The sequence below is a fragment of the Ranitomeya imitator genome, chromosome 4 (assembly GCF_032444005.1).
Source record: "Ranitomeya imitator isolate aRanImi1 chromosome 4, aRanImi1.pri, whole genome shotgun sequence".
NCBI classification, from domain to species: domain Eukaryota; kingdom Metazoa; phylum Chordata; class Amphibia; order Anura; family Dendrobatidae; genus Ranitomeya; species Ranitomeya imitator.
In genome coordinates this window covers 86855977-86882475 of record NC_091285.1, presented here as the reverse complement: position 1 = coordinate 86882475, position 26499 = coordinate 86855977, and the positions used below count along the sequence as shown (strand labels likewise).

At 42.5% G+C, this 26499-nt stretch overlaps 1 protein-coding gene across 1 annotated transcript in view; it reads right to left on the bottom strand.

The window, feature by feature from the left end:
* The window catches only part of LOC138675535 (A disintegrin and metalloproteinase with thrombospondin motifs 2-like), a 705150-nt gene that overhangs the window by 240513 nt on the left and 438138 nt on the right, over positions 1–26499 (bottom strand). The gene's annotated exons all lie outside the window — the stretch shown is intronic.

The following is a 26499-nucleotide window of genomic DNA, read 5'->3' as shown; positions in this document are numbered from 1 at the left end:
CTTTAGTTTCTAATTTTCATTTTTTTAATTTTTATATTTTTTATTGCTATAATATTATCTATATTTATATTGCACATTTATATTGTTTTTGTATGGTATACTCATTATGTATATTATATATAATATCATAAGTTTACACATATTCAATATATATTTTATTTATTAATCTATTACACATATTTTTCACTAATTATTATTGTCACCACACTTATATATATTCTTGGGGTTTACTAGCACTTTATATGTCCACATATTATATATTTATATTTTGGGGGGGGGGGTGTTTCTTCTCCTTATTTATTTATTTATCTTAGATTACGGCTCTTCCTATGTGAGGTCATATGACTGATCTGAATCAAAGAATCATATATTTTGGGAATATAATTGCATCTTATATATTCCTTATATTAAAACGCAGCATGATCGGAGGTTGTGTTCCGAGTACTGTAGCTAAGAAGCACTCATGATCCCGTCAGTATGGAACTGAGCTGTATAATTTCGCTGATGCGGATGTTGTTTGTTGCTATGGACACTCACTCCGTGAACGCCTTACCCGGATGTTCTTCTTTATGCTCCAGGAGATGTTCTTCCGGTCACAGGACATGTTGATATTGCCTGTTACCATGGACACAGCTGTGTTTGCACTTATTGTCAGATCGCGCTACCCGGATACTCTTTACGCGATCTGGGGGATGTTCTTCCGGCTATATGTGTTTATTTTGTGGCGGATATATTTCTTATGTATTTTCCTCTGTATGATATTCAAAGTGGGCATTAGGTGCCGATTTGGCATTGGGGATTATGTTTGAGGATTATAAACATTGATTCTTACATGAGAGCCAATGCGCCTCTCAGTCATGAGCCAATGCGCCTCTCAGTCATTGGCCAATGACTAATATAAAATGCCTCATTTCCGGCTATCCACCACCCCTGGATGAAGATTTCCATAGCAAAACGCGCGTTGGGTGTGGTGGGTCCCTGTCTCTTGGCTCCTATTAGGTAAGCACATGCTATATTTTTCATATACGGGTCCTATTTGGGATATATGCTATATACGGCGGGCAGCTGCATTCTGGCATATTTTATTTATGCTCTTACACTATTTATTGTAGTTTTCTACACTTACTATGAGAATACACCTTATATTTATTTATTGCTTGATGGCTGCTGTACGTAGATCAAATTGTTATAAGATTTATATATTTGTGTGATCATATGCATAGTCCCGTTATGAATTAAGCCATTCTTTGTAGCCATACCCACCGGTCTTGTTACTGTACTTAATCCTTGGTTCTATTTCTTATTTTTATATTTCTGTGTTTTTATTGTTGTTTATTTGGTAATAATAACGTTTACAATACTTTAATCAGCTTTGAGGGCATTGTTTTTGGTGGATATTAGTAGAATTGCCTTACGTTGGTATACATTGTCAGGTTCACTCATTGGTGTTGACCATATCGTATACTGTTAACCCCTTCAAACCACAGTGAAATTTTCATTTTTTCCAGGATTTCCCACTTCTTTCAAGAGCCATAACTTTATTTTTCCATCTAGATAGCCATACGAGTGCTTGTTTTTTGCACGACAAGTTGCACTTTTGAATGACACGATTTATTTTATCATGTGATGCACGGAAAAGCAGGAACAAACTTCCAAGTGTATCAAAATTGAAAAAAAGTGCTGTTCCACAATAGTTTTTTCGTTTTTTTTATTACCATGATCACTAAAAGGTCTATTTGCCCTGGCAGAATGATTATCCAGGTCAGTATGATTACGTAGAAAACAAACATACATAGTTTGTTTATTTTATTTTAATTAGGGGAAAAAATTCTGCAATTTGTAAAAAAAAAAAAAAATGTAATTTACTTGTACTGCCATTTTCCAGACCCGTAACATTTACAATTATGAGGATATGGGGCTGTGTGAGGGTTTGTTTTTTTTGCACCCTAAGCTGACGTTTTTACTGATATCATTGTGGAGTAGATATGCTGTTCTGATTGCTTCCATATTGCATTTTATTGCAATGTTGTGACAGAGGGGAAAGAACAACATATTGGAGTGCAGATTTTGCTGTTTTGGTTTGTGGGTGCCATTTCACTTCACAAAGTAAGATTTTAGTAGAAAAATGGTAATATTTAATTTACTCAGTTCAAAGTTATATAATTCTGGGAATCACCTGAGGGTTAAAAATACTCAGTACTCCCCTACAGGGCTGGACTGGCCATCTGGCAATTCTGGCAAATGCCAGAAGGGCCTGTCTGGTCATGGCCTGCCTTGTCTGCTATGTTGTTAACAGAATCAGTGTTCTCAAGACACCCATACGGTTAACAGTTCTGATGGAGCACAAAATCACTGACTCCGTCACTTACCCTGGCAGGCCACAGGTATCATTAGAAATATTAAAATATTAATTTTTTAGTAAATCTTGCTTTCCTCCATCCAGGGTAATATTAGTAATATATCTCCATCTGATGCTTGGAAAAGGGGACAACATGGGCCTGTGTAATTGCAAATGCCAGGGCTGAATTTCAGTCCCAGTCCTTACCTGCTCCACTAGGTGAACTCCAAAAGAGGTCAAGTTTCCAAAATGAGGTCACTTGTGGGGGTTTCTGCTGTTTTGGCATGTCAGAGGCTCTTAAAATGTGACATGGCGTCTGCAACCTTTACCAGCCAAAATGGCATCCCTTCCCTTCAGAGCCATGCTTTGTGCCAAAACAGTACTTTTCCACCACATACTGGGCATCGGCGTACTCAGGGTAAATTGCACAACAAATTGCATGGTCCATTTTCTCCTGTGGCCCTTGTGAAAATTACAAAATCGGGGCTAAAATAACATGTTTTTGTAGCAAAAATTAGATTTTTTTTTATTTTCATGTCTCCAGGTTATAAAATTCTGTGAAGCAACTGCTCACCACATATGTACATGAATTCCTTGAGGGGTGTAGTTTCCAAAATAGGGTCACTTTTGGGGGGGTTTCCACAGTTTAGGCACATCAGGGACTCTGCAAACGCGACATGGCGTCCACTATCTATTGCAGCCAATTTTGCGTTCCAAAAGTCAAATGATAATCCTTCTCTTCCGAGCCCTGCCATGCGACCACCAAATATTGGGTATCTGTGTACTTAGGAGAAATTGCACAACAAACTGTATTGTCTATTTTCTCCTGTTACCCTTGAGAAAATGCAAACTTTGGGACTAAGGCAACAGTTTTATGGGAAAAAGATACATTTTTATTTTTTCCTTCCATATTGCTTTAATTCCTGTGAAACACTTGAAGAATTACTAAACTTCTTGAATGCGGCTTTCAGCATTTAGAGGGGTGCAGTTTTCAAAATAGTGACACATTTGGGTATTTTCTGTCACATAAGCTCCTCAAAGTCACTTCAAATGTGATGTTGTCCCTAAAAATATGGTTTTGTATATTTTGTTGGAAAAATTAGAAATTGCTGATAAAGTTATAATGATGCTGATCTAAAGTAGACACATAGGAAATGTTATTTTTTAACTATTTTGTGTGTTATAACTATCTCATTTAAGGGCATAAAAACTAAATTTAAAAATTGACATTCTCAAAATTTTTGCCCAAATTAAGATATTTTCACTAATAAATGCAAAAAATATCGACCTAAATTTACCACTAACATGATGTACATTATCGCGAAAAAACAATCTCAGAATCAATGGGATACACTGAAGCGTTCCAAAGTTATAACCACATAAAGTAACAGTGGTCAGAATTGAAACAATTGACCTTTTCAGGAAGGTGTGCTGTTTTTTACATTCTGTTTGTGAACATGAAATATGAGATGTTGGGATAAGTCTATTCCCCTTTCATATTCTGAAATTTAGTCCACACAGTACTTCTATTTTTACCAAAAAATGAGATGTCCATAACGTCAGTACTGCGAATACTGGCTCTAGGCATTTTACGGTTGAGTAAAAATTAACATACTATGGAATAGTAATTACTGTCACTATGAACATCATATCATGGAATATAAAAGGCCTTTGATCGGCTAATAGAAGAACAAAAAATCTTAGAAATCTTAAAAGTAATCTCCTGATATAGTTCTCTTCCAAGAGACACACTTAAAAGAAGAGTGTGTGTTTATACTATTCCATAGAAAAATATTTAGACATGAGAGTCCTCAGTGGTTGATACCTTTTAATGGCTAACTGAAAAGATGGTAACAAATTGCAAGCTTTCGAGACTACACAGGTCCCTTCATCAAGCAAAGACTAATTCAAACTCTGAAGAATCACATACTTATACACAACATAGGACAGAGAAAGAAGGCAATAGATAAGACAAGTGACGTGAAGCAATGTCCATGATGCTATGACATGGGATACAAAAACGTTTTGCTACCGGTAGGTCCATTCTTTTTTCTCTTATTGTGTGGCAATGAGAATTCATCCTTGTTCTCAGTTTTTGCCCTGTCTTCCCCCACATACAGACCCCCAGTTGGACATTTAGTACAAATAATTAAATACACCACATTAGATGTGATGCAGCTGAAAGTAACTGGGATCTAGTAGTCCTGATGTGAGCTGGGAATCTTTATCTTGTCCGTGGTCATTATAAATGGACATATTTTACATTTTTTCTGGTTGGAAGGAAAGGTACCTGCAGCTGTTGGAGAGGACAGGGAGCTTCTGAAAATGATGCTTCTTAAATTTGGGGGCTGCCTAAAACACAGTAGTGGGGTCTGGAAAAATGGATTGTAATTAAGCATCTTTTTGTAGTAAAGGTTGCAATTTCCGTGCAGCTCCCCTTAGCACCTCCAGATTTGGATTGTAGGTGACTACTAGAGGCACCAGATTATTTTCTTCTTTAGCTTTGTAATGTAGCAGGTGACTCCTTGATATTCTGGTGGCTCTTGCAATTTGGTTTTCATTGTTCTTGGATGGTAGCCCTGATTAAAAAAAAAAGTATTTTTGTGTTTTGGATGGAAATTGCCCCATTTAAGGTATGTTGGACAGTCGATTGGCTACTGATACAGTGATGTCTCTATTTCATTGTTCTTTAGCTTAATGATGGTGTCCAAAAAGTTAATTTCAGTGCTGGAGTAGTGGAGTGTTAAGTTGATGGTAGGATGAAATTGATCAAACTGTTCGTGGAACGCCTTTAGCTGTTGCTCAGACTCCGTCCAGATAATTAAAATATCATCAATGTAGCTGTAGTAGGCCAGAGGCCTGATAGGACATGAGGGCAAAAATTTGCTTTCAAGCTTGGCCATGAAAAGATTTGCCTACTGTGGAGCCATTTTACTTCCTATAGCTGTACCTGTCTCCTGTAGATAAATCTTGTGTCAAATTCAAAGTAATTATGGGTGAGGATTAGGGTTGAGCGAAACGGGTCGAAATTTTTCAAAAGTCGCCGACTTTTGGCAAGGTCGGGTTTCATGAAACCCGACCCCAGTGTGGGGTCGGCCATTAAGTCGGCGATCTTTTGAATCTAGAATCGGAATTCCGATACCGATTCCCGATATGTTTGACGTCGCGGCTTGTGATTGGCCGCGCGGCCGCCCATGTGACCGCTCGCGCGGCCAATCACAAGCCGCGACGTCACCGCAAGGTCCTGGAAGGCTGATTCTAAGGAAGGAAGGTTCCCGGTTAGTACCAGGGCGCGTCAGAGGGTAAGTATTGCGATATTTTTTATTTTAATTCTTTATTTTACACTAAAATATGCATCGCAGGGCCTGAAGGAGAGTTTCCGCTCCTTCAGACCCTGGGAACCATGGAAACCCAATGCACTGCATTGGGTTTCGGGTTTCGTCCGACCCCGACTTTTTTATAGGATCGGCCGATTTCACTCGACCCGACTTTTTCAAAAGTCGGGTTTCGTGAAACCCGACCCGATCCTATAAAAGTAAAGGTCGCTCAACCCTAGTGAGGATGAATTTTGTGAGTTTTACCACTAAATCAGCATCATTCCCTTTGTTTTCCATGAAGAAATTGCAGGCATTTAATCCATCCTGGTGTGGGATATTGGAGTACAAAGATTCCAAATGGAAACAAGAGGAGAAATGATCCAGCTGAAGGTGGAGGCGGCTCAAACTTTATAAAGCTTTATTGGAGAACAAAAAAAGTATAACGTTCTTCGAAAAAATCTGTTTTTCATTATGAAATTGTACCCAAGGATGAGCTAGACTTGTTCAAGTCCACAAATTGTTTTCTGATATCTTGACAGATTTCTTGAGACTTTCCCATCAGGCTACACAAAGAAGCTTCAAAACACATGACATGTCATATGGGCAGTCCAGAATTGTTTAAAGGCATAGTAATCTTAGTATCCTTCACAATAAGTGTGATCTAAGAAATAATTTGATCTCCACTATGGTACTATGGTAAAACTATCAATTTTATTGAACATAGTAAGTAAAAAACATATAAAAAAAATATGAGTTACTACATGTAAGGAAGGTGCAAATCCTAAAAAGAGGGACTATATTGCCATAGGTAAACACATTAAGAATAGGCTAGACATTTGTAAGCATATAAACAGCTAGACCATAATTTAGAAAAACCTGCATGCATGAAAGTGCAATAAGTACAGATAATATTTTAACTCTCAGGTATCCATATAGTGTGGCATATAAGAATGCCAGTGTCCCTTAATAGAAAAATATTTAGAATTGAGAGTCCTCAGTGGTTGATACCTTTTAATTGCTAACTGAAAAGATGGTAACAAATTGCAAGCTTTCGAGACTACATACGACTCTTCATCAGGCAAAGACTAAAACAAATTCTGAAGAATCACATATTTATGCACAACATCGTATAGAAAAAAAAAAACACCATGGGTAAGCCAGGTGGCATGAAGCAGAATTACCATGGGTGATAAACAGTTACGTCCATAAATATTGGGCCAATTCTTAGATAAGGATTGTTTTATTGTCCTGTGATTAGGGTCTCTGTTGTGGTGACCCTTCATGGTCTGAGGGGCAAGTTCCTTAGTTGATGTAAAAAGACATAAATCCGTGTGACACATTCATTCCTGCATTTAGAGTGTCAAAGGTCGTCTTAAGTTTATATTCCCAGATTCTCCTTTCTCTCTTGCAATTTGTTACCATCTTTTCAGTTAGCCATTAAAAGGTATCAACCACTGAGGACTCTCAATTCTAAATATTTTTCTATCTACTGGCTAACACGGTACCAAGATATATTTCTTTCCTGTATCAAAATGGAGTGTCCCTTAATGAGAGAAACATATAGCCATGCTATTTCCATAAACAAAGACTCCCAACATGCAGAGGACCGCCGAGGCACTCACACTAGGCTGACAGCAAGGTAATACACCGCATTGTTATACCATTCCATATAGGGGCAGAGGGATGCTGAGGCACTCACACTAGGCTGACAGCAAGGTAATACACCGCATTGTTATACCATTCCATATAGGGGCAGAGGGATGCTGAGGCACTCACACTAGGCTCACAGCAAGCAGGGACGCTGCTTCCATTAGGCGATCAGAGCCCTTTGGCTCAGGCGGCAGAAGAGAGGGGGCGGCAGATTCCGTAGTAACTGGATTTGCGCTGCTAGGTTTTTTTTTGTTTTTTTTTAAACTCCGAGGTCAAGTGCCCGCCCCCCCCTCCTCCCTCCCTCCTTCCCGCCCCCCCTCCCTGAAGACGTAATACTCACCTTCCTCCAGCGGTGGCTGCAACTGTGTCTCAGCACCGGCAGCGCGTCCTGTCTTCAGCGGTCACATGGTACCGCTCATTTATTTAAGGTAATGAATATGCGCATATTCATGACCTTAATGAGCGCTATCATGTGACCACTGAAGACAGGAAGGAAGACGCTGCAGAAGAGATGCCAGGAAGTTCTGTTCTGTGCCACGCGGTGAGAGGTGAGTATGACAGGGAAAAAGGATGGGGAGCCATGCACGCAGGGTGGGAGAATAGGGGAGGCATGCACACAGGGGAGAAGGAAAGGGGAGCCAAGCACACAGGGGAGAAGGATGGGGGAGCAATGAACGCAGGGGAGAAGGATGGGGAGCCGCGAACGCAGGGGACAAGGATGGGGGAGCCGCGAACTCAGGGGAGAAGGATGGGGGAGCCGTGAACTCAGGGGAGAAGGATGGGGGAGCCGTGAACGCAGGGGAGAAGGATGGGGGAGCCGTGAACGCAGGGGAGAAGGATGGGGAGCCGCGAACGCAGGGGACAAGGATGGGGGAGCCGTGAACTCAGGGGAGAAGGATGGGTGAGCCGTGAACTCAGGGGAGAAGGATGGGGGAGCCGTGAACGCAGGGGAGAAGGATGGGGGAGCCGTGAACGCAGGGGAGAAGGATGGGGGAGCCGTGAACGCAGGGGAGAAGGATGGGGGAGCCGTGAACGCAGGCGAGAAGGATGGGGGAGCCGTGAACGCAGGGGAGAAGGATGGGGGAGCCGTGAACGCAGGGGAGAAGGGAGAAGGATGGGGGGAGCCGTGAACTCAGGGGAGAAGGATGGGGGAGCCGTGAACGCAGGGGAGAAGGATGGGGGAGCCGTGTACTCAGGGGAGAAGGATGGGGGAGCCATGTACTCAGGGGAGAAGGATGGGGGAGCCGTGAACGCAGGGGAGAAGGATGGGGGAGCCGTGTACTCAGGGGAGAAGGATGGGGGAGCCATGTACTCAGGGGAGAAGGATGGGGGAGCCGTGAACGCAGGGGAGAAGGATGGGGGAGCCGTGAACGCAGGGGAGAAGGATGGGGGAGCCGTGAATGCAGGGGAGAAGGATGGGGGAGCCATGCACACAGGGTGGGAGGATGGAGCATAAATATGGAGTATAAATACTAGGCCCTATAGGGGGGACACAGTGTGAGAGGACAGTGTGAAGAGGGGGCCGGTATAGAAAGGAGAGGTTAGTGTGAAGAGCATGTACCATAAGAGGGACAGTGTGGGGGTCATGTTTTGTGCAGACAATATAGTGAGGGGCAATTTTTTATTCCGGAGCATTATAATGACACTTGTATCTTTAAGGGCGTCTTGTGGAGATTTTCTGCAAAAGAGTGGAAAAGATGGAAGTCTGCAGAGACGGCTGTGGCTGAGAAAACTCATCATGGGGTCTGGACAAGATGAAGAAAAGAAGAACGGCTCCAGAGTCAACGTCATCTATAAGGTACCTGGATGCAAATGTTATTTGTGATACTAACTAATTCTCATGTTTTTATTTATGTTAGGAGCTTTAAAGGGGTTGTCCAGGTTTGTAATGAGTCTGCAGTCATTCTTTGTGACTGCAGACTTCTGACTTCTCACAGTGCGAACTGCACGCTGTCAGGATTCTCTCGTGCTGGTGATTTACATACACGCGGTCACGTGCTGACTAGACATGTGTAGCCTCCGTCATTGAAAATGAACTAAGCGAGGCCGGGCACGTCTAGGCGGAATGTGGTCAGAAGTATACAAATCACATGCTTGTGCTGACATGACTGTCCACCGGCAAGGGAGAATCCTAGTAGTGTGCAGTGCATGCGTTGTGAGAATTCAGAAGCTGCGATGTCAGGATTCAGCTCTGCAGGTTCCAGTAGTCGTCACATGGACACTTCACTCATATGCGATTTTCATACTTATGGTCCTGTGACAACGAGCTTGTCTTCTGCTTCTCTCAGTTTTTCACTGAACATTTAGAGCATTATGGAGAGGAGCTCGTCGGTACATGACTGAGTGTGCAAATCGCATATGTCCTTGGTGGAGGGGGGGCACCAAAATGAATTCTTGTCCCTGGTGCCAGAAACCCTAGATACACCTCTGCCGGTATGCCACTGCGAGCGGCGATAACCGGGTCCGGTGGAGGGATGTGTGTGCACAGGCAGGGGCTGTTGGGGGGGGGGGGGCAGCCATTTTTCCGTTCGCCTCAGGCAGCAGAGAGGCTAGGTTCACCCCTGACAGCAAGGTAATACACCGCATTGTTATACCATTCTATATAGGGGCAGAGGGATGCCGAGGCACTCACACTAGGCTGACAGCAAGGTAATACACCGCATTGTTATACCATTCCATATATACCGGGGGCAGAGGGATGCCGAGGCACTCACACTAGGCTGACAGCAAGGTAATACACCGCATTGTTATACCATTCCATATATACCGGGGGCAGAGGGACGCCGAGGCACTCACACTAGGCTGACAGCAAGGTAATACACTGCATTGTTATACCATTCCATATATACCGGGGGCAGAGGGACACCAAGGCACTCACACTAGGCTGACAGCAAGGTAATACACCGCATTGTTATACCATTCCATATATACCGGGGGCAGAGGGACGCCAAGGCACTCACACTAGGCTGACAGCAAGGTAATACACCGCATTGTTATACCATTCCATATATACCGAGCATGTTGGGAGTCTTTGTTTAAGGAAATAGCATGGCTATATGTTTCTCTCATTAAGGGACACTGGCATTCTTATATAACCCACTATATGGATACCTGAGAGTTAAAAATATTATCTGTACTTATTGTACTTTCATGCATGCAGGTTTTTCTAAATTATGGTCTAGCTGTTTATATGCTTACAAATGTCTAGCCTATTCTTTATGTGTTTACCTATGGCAATATAGTCCCTCTTTTTAGGATTTGCACCTTCCTTACATGTAGTAACGCATTTTTTTATATGTTTTTTACTTACTATGTTCAATAAAATTGATAGTTTTACCATAGTACCATAGTGGAGATCAAATTATTTCTTAGATCACACTTATTGTGAAGGATAACTAGTTTAATGGTACATCTGCCCTTCGTTTGGGAGGGTAATATTTTGCAGTACGTAGAGCAATTATTTGTGTATATAGTAATCTTAGTGTATATAAACTTTTGACTGTGCAGTAAGTTATTAAAATACCTTAAAAACATTATCTCTCTCTCATTATTCTGGCATTTGGCAACCATTAATAATTATGGTAATCCCAATTGACCTAAAACTGTCATGGTCTGCTGAGTTTCTGGGATTAGGTGGTTTTAGGGTTAACTTGGATGATGTGTCTTTTATATATTGTATGTAAACTTCTGGTTTGAACAGTAAGCTGGAGTCTTGAGCTAAGAAATAGCAATTGAAGTTTAATGTAGAGAAATGTGAGGTCACGCATAATTAAAATGTATAATGAAATGTATAATGAATTACTAAATGGTAAAACACTGTAAAACGGTCACTGAAAAAGAATTGTGTAACAGAAACATGGCACTCCTATTATAGGCTGTTTTATTACATATGCAATCTATCATTTCTCCAACGATGACACTGTTCTCTGGGCACATGGTTTACATTCTTTTTGTCTAGAACAAATCCGTGCATCTGATGAAGGTCAAATATCTGAACGAAATGTTATGCATTAGACTATGGATTTCATACGTAACTAAAACACAATAATTTGTCAACTTTCTACAAGTTCTTCAGTGCTAAAAAAGACTTGGGCATATGGTTGAATGGAAAACTTTACTTTAGCGACCAGAGCTAAGCAGCTGCTGCTAAGGCTAGAAAATATACGGAATGCATTAAAATAGGCATAGATGCTCATGACAAGGACATAGTTTTGCCACTGTACCAGTCACTAGTACAGCCACACGTAGAATACTGTGTACAATGTTGGTCTCCAGTGTATAAGAATGACATAGCTGAACTAGAGCGGGTGCAGAGAAGAGAAATCAACGTTATTAAGGGAATGGGCAGACTGCAATATCAACATACAGTTGTGGCCAAAATTATTGACACCCCTGCAATTCTATTTTAATGCATTCCGTATGTGTTCTAGCCTTGTTTGGATGTTAGTCGAGGTTCTTTATCCAACATCCGCACAATCTTGCATTGAAATCTCTTGTCAATTTTTCTTTTCCGTCCACATCTAGGGAGGTTGGCCACAGTGCCATGGGCTTTAAACTTCTTGATGACACTGCGCACGGTAGACACAGGAACATTCAGGTCTTTGGAGATGGACTTGTAGCCTTGAGATTGCTCATGCTTCCTCACAATTTGGTTTTGCAAGTCCTCAGACAGTTCTTTGGTCTTCTTTCTTTTCTCCATGCTCAATGTGGTACACACAAGGACACAGGACAGAGGTTGAGTCAACTTTAATCCATGTCAACTGGCTGCAAGTGTGATTTAGTTATTGCCAACACCTGTTAGGTGCCACAGGTAAGTTACAGGTGCTGTTAATTACACAAATTAGAGAAGCATCGCATGATTTTTTGAACAGTGCCAATAATTTTGTCCACCCCCTTTTTATGTTTGGTGTGGAATTATATCCAATTTGGCTTTAGGACAATTCTTTTTGTGTTTTTTCATTTAAGACAAATTAAATGAAGATAATAATACCAAATAATTTGTGTTTGCAATCATTTTCAGGAAGAAACTGAGTATTATCTGACAGAATGGCAGGGGTGTCAATACTTTTGGCCACAACTGTAGGTTATTAAGCTTGGGGTTATTCACTTTTGAAGGGGAGACAGCACTCAGCTCTTTCTAATGTCCTGTTTACACCTAGATCTGCAACGGTGATAATGGGACATCCTCTATGTCTAAAGGTACTTTCACACTAAGCAACTTTTGAACGATAACGATAGCTATCCGTGACGTTTCAGCGTCCTGGATAGCAACCTCGTTGGGTTTGACACGCAGCAGAGATCAGGATCCTGCTGTGACATCGCTGGTCGGAGCTAGAAGGCCAGAACTTTATTTCGTCGCTGGATCACCCGCTGTCATCGCTGGATCGGCGTGTGTGACGCCGATCCAGCGATGTGTTCACTTGTAACCCGATGTTTACCCTGGTTACCATTGTAAATGTAAAAAAAAGAAAAACAGTACATACTCACATTCCGGTGTCTGTCAGCGCCGGCCGTAAAGCAGAGCACAGCGGTGACGTCATGACGTCACCGCTGTGCTCTGCTTTACGGCCGGCCAGCACTGACAGTCAGTGCGGGAAGGTGACGCGGGGGATGTGACAGACACCGGAATGTAAGTATGTACTGTTTTTTTTTTTTTTACATTTACAATGGTAACCAGGGTAAACATCGGGTTACTAAGCGCGGCCCTGCGCTTAGTAGCCCGATGTTTACCCTGGTTACCCGAGGTCTTCGGCATCGTTGGTCGCTGTGTGACAGCTCTCCAGCGACCACACAACGACTTACCAACGATCACGGCCAGGTCGTATCGCTGGTCGTGATCGTTGGTAAATCCAATGGTAAAGGAAAGAAGATATAATCATGAATACAGATGCAGATGCTTTAGTGTAAGAGCAGTAAGACTATGGAACTCTCTACCACATAATATTGAAATCATTGATTCACTATAAAAGTTCAAGGAGGGCATTTATGCCTTTTTTGAAAGACGTATCACAGGTTAGGAGTACTAGATTCTGTCAAGGTTGCTGATCCAGGGAACTAGTCTAATTGCCATATGTGGAGTCGGGAAGGAATTTTATCCCTAATATGGGGCGACTAGGATCTGCCTCTTGGAGTTATTGTCTATTTATTGATATGCAATGTTATTGGTTGAACACGAAGGACTAATGTACACTGTACTTTCAACATAAAAAAAACTATCAGGCTGTGTGCAGAAGTGCATTTTTGAGGCAGTTTTCTACATGGAATTGGCCCCAAAACGATAGGGAATCCATATGCCTGCAAAATGAATGAGAATTCTGAAGTGTTGTGCACATGATCAGTAATTTTCCTTTTAGGATTTGTGCTGCTTTTAAATTTGCAGCATGTCAATTCTTTGTGTGTTTTTGCCGCCTTTTTCACATATTGACTTCAATTGAGTCAGTCAAATACGCAGCAAAGATGCATTTATAAAAAGGTTTGCCGATTTGCTGCGAATTTGGTGAGTTTTAGCTTGCGTTTTTACGGACTTTCTATTGTGTTTCCCACACTGTCATCAGTGTGACTGCTTGAGAAACATCAGTGGTTCTGATGGGCAGCAACTTTACTGCAGGTAAGATTGTTACAGTCGGTCAGAGTGCTGCAGGGTCACGCTTTCAGATGTCAGCGTGACCCCGCAGCTGTGATTGCAACACCCAGTAAAAAGCATACCGCAGGTGTCAGGAAAAAGGAACAAGTTCTGAATATGTCAATTAGACATACAGAGCTATCAGTTTCCTCTGCCTACCAGCTGAAGGCTGGAATTCTAAGCCACTCTCCCTCCCTCCCCCCTGCTAATTTCTATGGCTCGGAGCTGCGAAAGCCAGTCTTTCCCTAAACCCCTCATTCCCCCTCCCACCTGATACTAGCTAAAACTGGTACAGCCATTTCCAAACTGCAAGGGACTCTATTGTTCTTTTAAAGTTATGTATACTGGCACTGATCAGGGCTAGAGATACAAGATTATATATTCCAGATGTCCACCAAGAGATCTATAGCTCACTGAAATCGCTAGGAGCTAAACCCAGCGAGTTATAAGGAGCGGATTTCTCCATAAGTGGGTCATGTATCTATGCTGTGTTTATACTTAAAAGAACCCCCGTGATGTGGTGAAGATCCTGATCATTGTGTCGTTCTTATATGAGGTTCATACAGCGAGTTATGTATAGAAATGGACCCGTTGAAGCACTTGCTGTGCGAAACGGCCGTCGTCCAAGCTCCAACACCACACCCTCCTGCTTATCTTATGTTGTAACGGATATCTATCTGTTGAAGTTTTCCATTAAAATTCACGCTTTCCACTGCAGAATTTGGGGTAAGTGACGCATATTTTCTTACTTATGAGCACACATGAACTATTGGTTTTCAGCTGCTGTGCACCGAATACCCCGTAGTAAGCATGACGCCTAATGCTCTGGATCCTATCTATGGTCCTTGCTGCTGCATAAAGTATCGCTCTAGTGCCGTCCTATTCTATAACTCTTTGTGGATTATAGAAATGGTTTGTCATAACTCTAAGAAAGGGGAGGATTAAGCCTCTGAGTGAGGTCACCACAGAGGGAGTGCCCGGGTTTTGGAATGGGAGATAAGTGAGTGAGACATCAATCTTCACTGTCTTTGGTCCTGGGTCTAGCTGCGAGACAGGTGTGATATGCATCTAGATGTGTGACCCTCCTCCACAGCACACGGTCAGCCATGAGATGAAATATGAACGAAATGTAAGTGTTTTTCAACTTTAATCCCATTTTATTTGTAATTGTACTGTACATAGGATACTTGTCTTTTTTATAATATCTTTTTATACTTCTGTAAACACTGCCTACCTTTTTTGGAGTAAAATATATAAAATTACTAGCTTTGTCTCTCCTTGCTCTATAAGGTACTGTTCCGTCCTCTGAAGTGAATTAAGCTACTAATAAATCGGAACTAGTAGCTGCGGAATTTGTCCTGTACGTTTGGAAGGCTTTGTAGCGACAGCGGCCTTGATAATTATTGTTCCTGCCTGAGTGGGAGTAGTTATATCGCCCTCGCTGCAGTGTGCCCATTAGCCAGTACAAAGTAAGGCAGTCTTTCTGGTGACTAGTTATCATAGGTGCAGTACCCTGTTTGACCTGAGGGTAAGGGGGAGCCAGAGAGATGCTAGTTCCAAACTGGAACTGGGAAGCGGGATATAGATAAATCCCCTTCACAAAGAACGAGGGGCAACCAAAAAACCCCGATTCATGACAAATTGGTGTGAGTGGTGGGGATGATAAAGGTATCCTCCCCATGAACCGTGACAGCAGGTCACAGGCGTTGACTGATGAGAGGCTACTACTCCCATCAGCCAACACCTGTTGTCACTGATTACACCGAGAGTAGTCATCGCCAGCTCCTGTGTTCAAAATACAAAAAAAAGTTAAAATAAAGAAATATTGAAATAAAAATATGAAAGCACAGTATATACTCACATTACACATATTCCCTTAAGCCCTTGTCTCCAGTAAAAAAAAAAAAATGACCACACACCATGTACTCACCTTAACGCCTAGTCCCCAATGCCCTTGTCAGATGGCAAAGAGAAAAAAAATAAACCACCATATCTTCCCACCATAATCCATACTGTCCAGCAACGATTCAGACAACTAGTAGAGCAGTCATATCAGCTGATGCGACTCTTCTACCTGATAGCTGGCAGCACACTGACAGGAGTGTGTAATCGCTCCTGCAGTATGTAGTGCTGAGCTGCAGTGAGAAAGTTCACCGGAGTTCATCAGCTGATGAGCCTCAGTGATCTCACGGCAACTCTGCTACGTGAGAAAGTTTTCGCACACCAGCGGACTCATCAGCTGATGAACTGCGGTGAAGAGGGAGGCTAAGTGGGGCTGAGTGCCAGATTTGGTGCATCTTATGGATGAGCCATTTTTGGGGCAGCTGAGATCTTTTGTTTTTCATCTGGGACGGGGCCAATATCCATGGCCACTTCCTAGGCTACTAATATCAGCCCACAGTTCTCTGCCTAGCCTTTGCTGGTTGGTAATTATAAGGGGACCATAGGTAAAAAAATTTTGGGGGGGTCTCCCATTTTAATAACCAGTAAAGGCTTAGTATACATCTGTGAGCTGATAATAATATCCTGGGAAGCTCCATGGGTATTACCCCCTTCCCATGCTATAAACTGATTGTGGAAATTTCACACTAGACCTCAAGCAGCTTGGATTGCGTGCCTCTCCACTCTTCCTCCAGACTCTGGGACCTTGATTTCCAAATGAAATACAAAATTTACTTACATCTGAAAACAACACCTTGGACCACTGAGTCATGTTCTATTTCTCCATGGCCCAGGTAACACGCTTCTGGCATGGTCTATTGGTCATGGGTGGCTTGACACAAGGAATGCAACACTTGTAGCCCATGTCCTGGATACGTCTGTGTGTGATGGCTCTTGAAGCAATGATTCCAACAGCAATCTACTCCTTGTGAATCTCCCACAAATTTTTTAATGGCCTTTTCTTAACAATTCTTTCAAGGCTGCGGTTATCTCAGTTGCTTGTGCACCTTTTTCTACCACACTTTTTCCTTCCACTCAACCTTCCATTAATATGTTTGGTTACAGCACTCTGAACAGCCAGTTTCTTTAGCAATAACCTTTTGTGGCTTACTCTCCTTGTGGAGTGTTTCAATGACTGCCTTGTACACATCTGTCAAGTCAGCAGTCTTCCTCATGATTGTGGAGCCTACTGAAGCAGACTAAGGGACCTTTTTATATGGTTAGGAAGCTTTTGCAGGTTTTTTTTAATTATACTATTTCACTGAGATAATGACTTTTGGGTTTTCATTTGCTGTAAGGGTACTTTCACACTTGCGTTGAGGAGGGCTGCGGATGGCAGCTTACTTCTTCCTTTCTTCCTCTGTGAAGCTCCGCCCACTGCTGCATGGGTTCTGTGTTTCCCTGCATACCTTTCTTTAAAATTGGGTACACAGGGACATGCGTTGTATGCGGACGTGTCCGCATGCGGCGATTTGAGATGTGCGGCGACCGCACGGAAACACAAAATTTTGCGTTTCTGTGCGTTTGCAGCACACCTCAAATCGCCGCATATGGACACATCCGCATACAATGCATGTCCCTGCATACCCAATGTTAAAGATTGGTACACAGGGAAATGCAGGATGCATGCGGCAGTAGGTGGAACTTCACAGAGGAAGAAAGGAGGAAGTAAGCTGCCATCCGTAGCCCTCCTCAACGCAAGTGTGAAAGCACCCTAAGCCATAATCATCAACATTAACAGAAATAAACACTTGAAATACATCTCTCTGTTTGTAATGACTATATAATATATGAGTTTCACTGCTTGTATTGAAGAACTGAAATACGTTATCTTTTTGATGACATTCTAATTTTTTGAGAAGCACTTGTATATTTTCTACTCTGTCAGGTCACGCTGTGATTTTACTACTGTATGCCGCAGATGAAATGTCGGGTTTTCAAGGACATACAGTGGGGGAAAAAAGTATTTAGTCAGCCACCAATTGTGCAAGTTCTCCCACTTAAAAAGATGAAAGAGGCCTGTAATTGACATTATAGGTAGACAACAAATGTGAGAGTCAATATGAGAAAACAAATCCAGAAAATAACTGTCTGAATTGGCAAGATTTATTTTGCAAATTATGGTGAAAACAAAAGTGTTTGGTCACCTACAAGCATGCAAGATTTCTGGCTATCACAGACCTGTAACTTCTTCTTTAAGAGACTCCACTGCCCTCCATTCATAAACTGTAGTAATGGCACCTTTTTGAACTTGTTATCAGTATAAAAGACACCTGTCCACAACCTCAAACAGTCACACTCCAAACTCCACAAAGGTGAAGACCAAAGAGCTGTCGAAGAACACCAGTAACAAAATTATAGCCCTGCACCAGGCTGGGAAGACTGAGTCTGCAATAGGCAAGCAGCTTGGTGTGATGAAATTAACTGTGGGAGCAATAATAAGAAAATGGAAGACATACACGACCACTGAATCTCCCTCAATCTGAGGCTCCATGCAAGTATTCCTCCCCCTCACCTCCTAGTGTGTCTGTAATGTCAGGTTTGTCTCACCCTTCCAGTGCGTTTCAGGCCTCTCATGTGTCAAGCCCTATCCCCGAACTACCAGACCCCACAAGTTTCATTGCCCCTTCTCCTGCCACTCCTGCGTCATCCACTGTTAGCCAGGCCTCACTGCTTCACACCCCCCCCATTTCCATCACTCTACCCCAAGCAGGCGCAGTTAAATAAAAAGTTTGTGTATAACAAAATAAATAATAATATTTTTTGGCCCCCAATTATGTGTGGTTTAATTGTGTATTTCGCCGTCGCAAACACACACCGTGCGCCGAACACTTAATGTTTTGGCCACGTCATAGCTCCAGTAGTTAGCAAGTAAAAGACTGCAGCTTTGTGGGTCTTTAGTATACAGATATGAGGTGGGCCAAAAAATACCGTATATACTCGAGTATAAGCCGACCCGAGTATAAGCCGACCCCCCTAATTTTGCCACAAAAAACTGGGAAAACTTATTGACTCGAGTATAAGCCTAGGGTAGAAAATGCAGCATTTACCGGTGAATTTCAAAAATAAAAATAGATGCTCCATACCGTTCATTATTGCCCCATAGATGCTCCATATACAACTGTGCTATATAGAATGCTCTGCACCGTTGATTATGGCCCCATAGATGCTCCTTATAATGCTGTGCCATATATGCTCTGCACCTTTGATTATGGCCCCATAGATGCTCCTTATAATGCTGTGCCATATATGCTCTGCACCTTTGATTATGGCCCCATAGGTGCTCCTTATAATGCTGTGCCCCATATATGCTCTGCACCTTTATGGCCCCATAGGTGCTCCTTATAATGCTGTGCCCCATTTATGCTCTGCACCTTTATGGCCCCATAGGTGCTCCTTATAATGCTGTGCCCCATATATGCTCTGCACCTTTATGGCCCCATAGGTGCTCCTTATAATGCTGTGCCCCATATATGCTCTGCACCTTTATGGCCCCATAGGTGTTCCTTATAATGCTGTGCCCCTTATATGCTCTGCACCTTTATGGCCCCATAGATGCTCCTTATAATGCTGTGCCCCATATATGCTCTGCACCTTTATGGCCCCATAGGTGCTCCTTAGAATGCTGTGCCCCTTATATGCTCTGCACCTTTATGGCCCCATAGGTGCTCCTTATAATGCTGTGCCCCTTATATGCTCTGCACCTTTATGGCCCCATAGGTGCTCCTTATAATGCTGTGCCCCATATATGCTCTGCACCTTTATGGCCCCATAGGTGCTCCTTATAATGCTGTGCCCCTTATATGCTCTGCACCTTTATGGCCCCATAGGTGCTCCTTATAATGCTGTGCCCCATATATGCTCTGCACCTTTATGGCCCCATAGGTGCTCCTTATAATGCTCTTCCCCATATATGCTCTGCACCTTTATGGCCCCATAGGTGCTCCTTATAATGCTGTGCCCCATATATGCTCTGCACCTTTATGGCCCCATAGGTGCTCCTTATAATGCTGTGCCCCTTATATGCTCTGCACCTTTATGGCCCCATAGGTGCTCCTTAGAATGCTGCTGGTGCTGCGTCACAGCGCCCTCTAACCTGAGCGTCATTGCTAGAGGACGCTGCAGATGGAGCCGGAGCGAGGAGCAGGTAATTATAGCGCTGCGCTCCCCTTACCTGCTGCGGCGCGGTCCCTGCAGTCCCTGGCTTCTCCGGCGCTGCAGCTTCTTCCTGTAATTGAGCGGTCACATGGCACCGATCATTTACAGCAATGAATATGTGGCTCCTCCCCTATGGGGGTGGAGCTGCCTATTCATTTCTGTAATGAGCGGTGCCATGTGACCGCTCAGTGCAGGAAGAATCTGCAGCGCCGGAGAAGCCAGGGACTGCAGGGACCGCGCTGGGAGCAGGTAAGTATAACTACACAGCCCCCGCTCCCCCTCCCCTGCTGACACCCGGGTATATGACTCGAGTATAAGCCGAGAGGGGGACTTTCAGCCCAAAAAAATGGGCTGAAAATCTCGGCTTATACTCGAGTATATACGGTACTTGTATTATCTCCATAATCTCTTCCTTCTGCTTAGTCTGTGACTAGTGTTGCAGACTGAAGAGAAAATGGCGGAAATACAATGCAGAACTATGCTCAACAGGTCAAGTGTCCAAAAACTCATTGTTAGGACACCTGACCTGGTGAGTAGAGAACTGCCTTGTATAACCTCCATTTTCTCTTCTGTGCACGTAATCTATTTCACACAAAGTGAAGGGACGATGGCGGTCATACACGGCATATCTATGCTCACCTGGACATGTGTCAGAAATAGTGAATTCATGAGGCTGTTATATGTGCATCATGAATTCATTATTTCTGACACCTGACTTGATGAGTATAGATCTGTTTTGTATGACAGTCATTGTCTCTTCAGTCTGTGTCCAATAGATACTGCAGAACAGAATCAGGATGCAATGACGTCAACAACCTTACCACTAAAACAACATGGCTGCAGTTATCATAATAACATATCTAGCACCTCAGCTTTTATCACCCACTCCTGGTTTTAGATTACAAATACTGATATTAAATACAGACCAAATACTGCTAGTGTGAGGACAGCCTTGGTTTGTAGAGGACATACATAGGAGACACGGTCAAGACACCAAAAAATAAAGTTTATTAACGAGAAATATTAGTAACATTTAAGAAAATAACTGGTACAGATAAAATCCCAACAGGACATTTACACAACATTGTCCTGCCATGACACACGCCCAATATCCGAATAAAAAAAGGCAGCAAATTGGTCCCGCATGTGGCCAACTTCAGCTGTTGACCACAGGGGGTGATGCTGGTAATCGGGCAGTGAGTGTGCAATGTGTGGGAATCGTTGCCACGGCTAAAAGCTCCAATGTCCACGGCGATGAAGCGACAGTCCTCATCAGCTATTGCCATGAGCACAACAGAAAAATATTTTTTACAATTGAAGTACTCCGATCCTGTGCTGGCTGGTTTGATGTGCTTTCTATCCACCGCTCCCAAACAGTTGGGGAAATCACACACACACCAGAATTTTTCCGCAATTCCAATCCACATGTCCAAGGAGGGTAGGGGTATCAACTCATCCCGGAGTACATTCCACAAAGCCCAGCAGGTGTCCGCAACTATTCTGGACAGGGTGGATATTCCAAGCCGGTATTGGAAATGGAGTGATGATAAACTCTCTCCGGTTGCCAGAAATCTGAAAGAGAAAAAAAAAAAAGAAATTACAATCTATTTTATTTATGGTGTTGTTATGCTAAAGACATAAAGGAAAATAACAAAAAAATACATGTCAGAACACCCAAAATTTGCACTGCCATTGGTTTAGATTTGTTACGTACCTTAAAGTAACCAGCAGACGTTCCTCTGGTGGGATCGCTCTACGGAGCTGGGTGTCCTGTCTCCGTATGGTTCCTTGGACACGAGCAAGCAAATCCCGGAACGAGTCTTGCGACATCCTTGTATATTCCAGGAATTTGTCCGGGTTGGCATTAAGCTCGCCATACAGCTCTCACGGCTCTCACATAGTTCAATAATGGGGTGTCTCCAAAAACGCCTACGACGTCTCCTTCTCTGTCTTTCTCGATTTCTATCTTACTCCCAAGTAAACGCACAGGCAAGAAACAGCTTGATGCTTAAATCCAGGTTGAAATAAAAGCTCTCCATGCGAAGATCCATTATGACACAGGATACAGGAGCAAAATCTGAAGATTTCAGCTGTTCAAGGGTCTATATAAAGATATCCCATAATACACGCCCTCTGTAGTCACATTGGCGGTGTCTGGTTATCTAGATTTTTCTGCTGTACAATTTGTCACCATGCGCACCAAAAACGCAAACGCAGGAAAAAACGCATTGAGACTCGTTCCCGCATTTGTATGTGTTTATATGCGTTTTTTCCTGTACTCGCGGATGCGGATTAAATGCTGCGGATTCTAACGCAAATGTGAAACTAGCCTTAGCGATACACAGCCCTCATCAAATACCAATGGTGAATTTAAAATCAACACAAGTTTAAGCCTATATGCTGCATAGTACTACACTGTGCCTCAACTGTCAGATTTTGCTCATATAGCTGCTGTAACATACGCAGTGAATACCATTACGTTGCAATTTTGCAAATCGGCCAGAGGCTCAGTAAAAATAACATTCTGTAGCTTAAAAAGCTGGTACTGCTCTGACAATGTGTACAACCTTGTTCTAGGGCACCTCTTTTTTAAACAATGTTAGCACAATCAAATTTAGGATATGTGTTGTGGAACAAGCATGTGTTAAGTTGCCTAATAACATGCCAACCATGATTTTTCTGGCATTGCCACTTACCAGATTGCCCAGTTGTACTTGACTAGGAGTTATATTGTGTGATATTTTATACAAATTTACACCCTATTCATGGTGGGCATGGAGAGATGCCCATTTGGGAGGCTGTAGAGGATGTGCATAAGGGTAGCCTGGTGTGCAGGTGTCAACAGTAAACAACAAGCCCGCTTTCAGTGGTGAATCACTGCTGTGCAAAACATTGACTCAATGGGGCATGAAATACATGTAAAATCCCGGGATATAACTGCAGCTTTTGATGCAAAACATCAATTTCAAGGAGCGGAGGAAGGTCTATGCCATGTTAAAAAAAAAAAAAGCAGACACTGCTTTATTCTATAAATAATGGTGGCTAGTTATACAGAAAAAACACGGGGGATGTATTCAAGCTCCTGGTAAAATATATTTTGATTGTTCCATGTAAATGTTAAAAATGACATCCAAGGAAAATGAATGAAAAGCGAGGCGTTTTGAGCGTACTCCAACTTTCTTTGTCAAAGCTGGCTGTTTGATTTTTTTTATAGAAAGTTATATTCAGCATTACTGAGGCTGAGTGCATACAATGATTTCTCAAAAAAAAGTACAATCCTGGTGGATCAGCATCAAATATAGTATACTTCGGCGTGTGTGGTTTAGATTTCACACAAGTCATTGACTGAACGTATCTTTCTTGGGTATACAAAAGGATAAATGATGACATAATGGAAGGAAAGCAGGAAGAGTATGGAAACCTATATATGAGGATGATGATGGGGCTGGTGGCTAAGACCAGGCAGAAGCATTACTTGATGAGGAGGACCAGCAACCAGAAAGATGAGGAAAATAAGGAGGACAGCTTAAGGCGTGCTCATCTTTCTGGTTAGTTTGCTTTATCAATGTGAGTAGGTGATGTTATTTCATGTGGTGACGGAGATTTGTAGTTCCTCATTGATGTGTGACAAGATGTAAGCGGCTTATTTTCCAACATTAGAGCCAGCAATAGATTGGTCCTCTAGCATTGTGAAAAAGAATTCCCATACAGGAGATGCATGCCACCACAATGAGCACCACCAGAGATTTCAGGCACTTTTGAGCTTCTCTCAGAAGATCTTTTAGCCAGACATGAATTCTGCTCTTTAATACTGACACCACCACTCTACCCCTCTGATGATGTCACCTCCTGAACACTGTGATGTGGTGCCCATTCATCAGCATTATCCATGACTCGGCTAAGACTTGTCAGTGTAGGAAATGTCCCAATTCCCAACCCTGGTTTTGTCCTGACTGAAAATGCCACTAGCATTTTCAGTGTCACTACCACCATGGCTGGCAGATTCAGCATTTCATTCATGTCCTCCATCTCCTCCTGCCCCAACGTCATCTGAGAAAAAGGCTAACTGTCAATCTCATCCAATAAATCAACTTAAAGATGTTTTTGTGAAATATCTTCCTTAGCCTCTGGGATTAGGGGACTAAGCTGAGTGGATAAAGGTGTCATTAACAGAATTGAAAGTCTATTATGTAAAAGATTCATCACTGCATTGTGTTGTTCAGTTTTATTGGTTTTACTTGTTTTTCATTTTCATCGAATTCTGTTTTTAATTTGCACCATTTTAAAGTTTATTTTATATGTGTTCGGCTCATCTTACTTTACACTGTGTGCAGAATTATTAGGCAAGTTGTATTTTAGAGGATTATTTTTATTATTGATCAACAATTATGTTCTCAATCAACCCAAAAGACTCATAAATATCAAAGATTAATATTTCTGGAAGTTGGAGTGGGGCTTTTTTAGATTTGGCTATCTTAGGAGGATATCTGTTTGTGCAGGTAACTATTACTGTGCAGAATTATTAGGCAACTTAATAAGAAAACAAATATATTCCCACCACACTTGTTTATTTTCACCAGGTAAACCAATATCACTGCACAAAATTTAGAAATAAACATTTCTGACATGCAAAAACAAAACCCCAAAAAATTAGTCACCAATATAGCCACCTTTCTTTATGATGACACTCAACAGCCTTCCATCCATAGATTCTGTCAGTTGCTTGATCTGTTTACGATTAGTGTTGAGCATTCCGATACCGCAAGTATCGGGTATCGGCCGATACTTGCGGTATCGGAATTCCGATACCGAGTTCCGATACTTTTGTGGTATCGGGAATCAGTATCGGATCCATAGTGATGTGTAAAATCAAGAATTAAAATAAAAAATATTGATATATTCACCTCTCCGGCGGCCCCTGTACATCACCGCTGGTAACCGGCAGGCTTCTTTGTTTAAAATGAGCGCGTTTAGGACCTGAGAATGACGTCGCGGCTTCTGTTTGGTCGCGTGCCACTCATGTGACCGCCACGCGACCAATCACAAGCCGCGACGTCATTCTCAGGCACTAAACTCCTCATTCTAGGAATTTAGGACCTGCGAATGACGTCGCGGCTTCTGATTGGTCGCGTTGCGGTCATATGAGCAGCACGCGACCAATCAGAAGCCGCAACATCATTCTCAGGTCCTAAACGCGCTCATTTTAAACAATGAAGCCTGACGGTTACCCGCGGTAATGTCCAGGGGCCGCCGGAGAGGTGAATATATCAATATTTTTTATTTTAATTCTTTATTTTACACATTAATATGGATCCCAGGGCCTGAAGGAGAGTTTCCTCTCCTTCAGACCCTGGGAACCATCAGGATGCCTTCCGATACTTGGTGTCCCATTGACTTGTATTGGTATCGGATATCGGTATCGGCGATATCCGATACTTTTCGGGTATCGGCCGATACTATCCGATACCGATACTTTCAAGTATCGGACGGTATCGCTCAACACTATTTACGATGAACATTGCGTGCAGCAGCCACCACAGCCTCCCAGACACTGTTCCGAGAGGTGGACTGTTTTCCCTCCATGTAGATCTCACATTTTATGAGGGACCACAGGTTCTCTTTGGGGTCCAGATCAGGTGAACAAGGGGGCCATGTCATTATTATTTCTTCTTTGACATGTTTACTGGCCAACCACGCATGGAGTAGATGGAGGCATGTGATGGAGCATTGTCCTGCATGAAAATCATGTTTTTCTTGAACGATACCGACTTCTTCCTGTACCACTGCTTGAAGAAGTTGTCTTCCAAAAACTGGCAGTAGGTCTGGGAGTTGAGCTTCACTCCATCCTCAACCCGAAAAGGTTCCACCAGTTCATCTTTGATGATACCAGCCCATACCAGTGAACACGCTTCAAAAGTTTGACAATTTCAAGACTGCTGCATCCCTCTGCAAGACATCTCACAATTTTGGACTTTTCAGAGCCTGTCAAATCTCTCTTCTGACCCATTTTGCCAAAGGAAAGGAAGTTGCCTAATAATTAAGCACACCTTATATAGGGTTTTGATGTCATTAGACAACACCCCTCCTCATTAAAGAGATGCACATCACCTGATTTACTTCATTGGTAGTTGGCTCTCAAGCCTGAACAGCTTGGAGTAGGACAACATGTATAAAAAGTATCATGTGATCAAAATACAACTTGCCTAATAATTCTGCACACAGTGTATGTTCGCCATTGTAGGAGGTGTTTAGGGAATCCAGATGCTTTAGCTTTTTTCATCATTTGCAAATTTTAAAAAGTCAAAAAATTTGTCGCAAACGTATTTCCAGTTCCTCTTTGAGTCATTCAATGTACACCAGTTATTTTACCACAATTTGTCTGCCATTTTGAAAATCGTGACTTTTTGCGTTAAACAGTTGCAAAAATGATTAAAAACAAAAATAAAAAATACAATTTTTGACTTTACTCAATG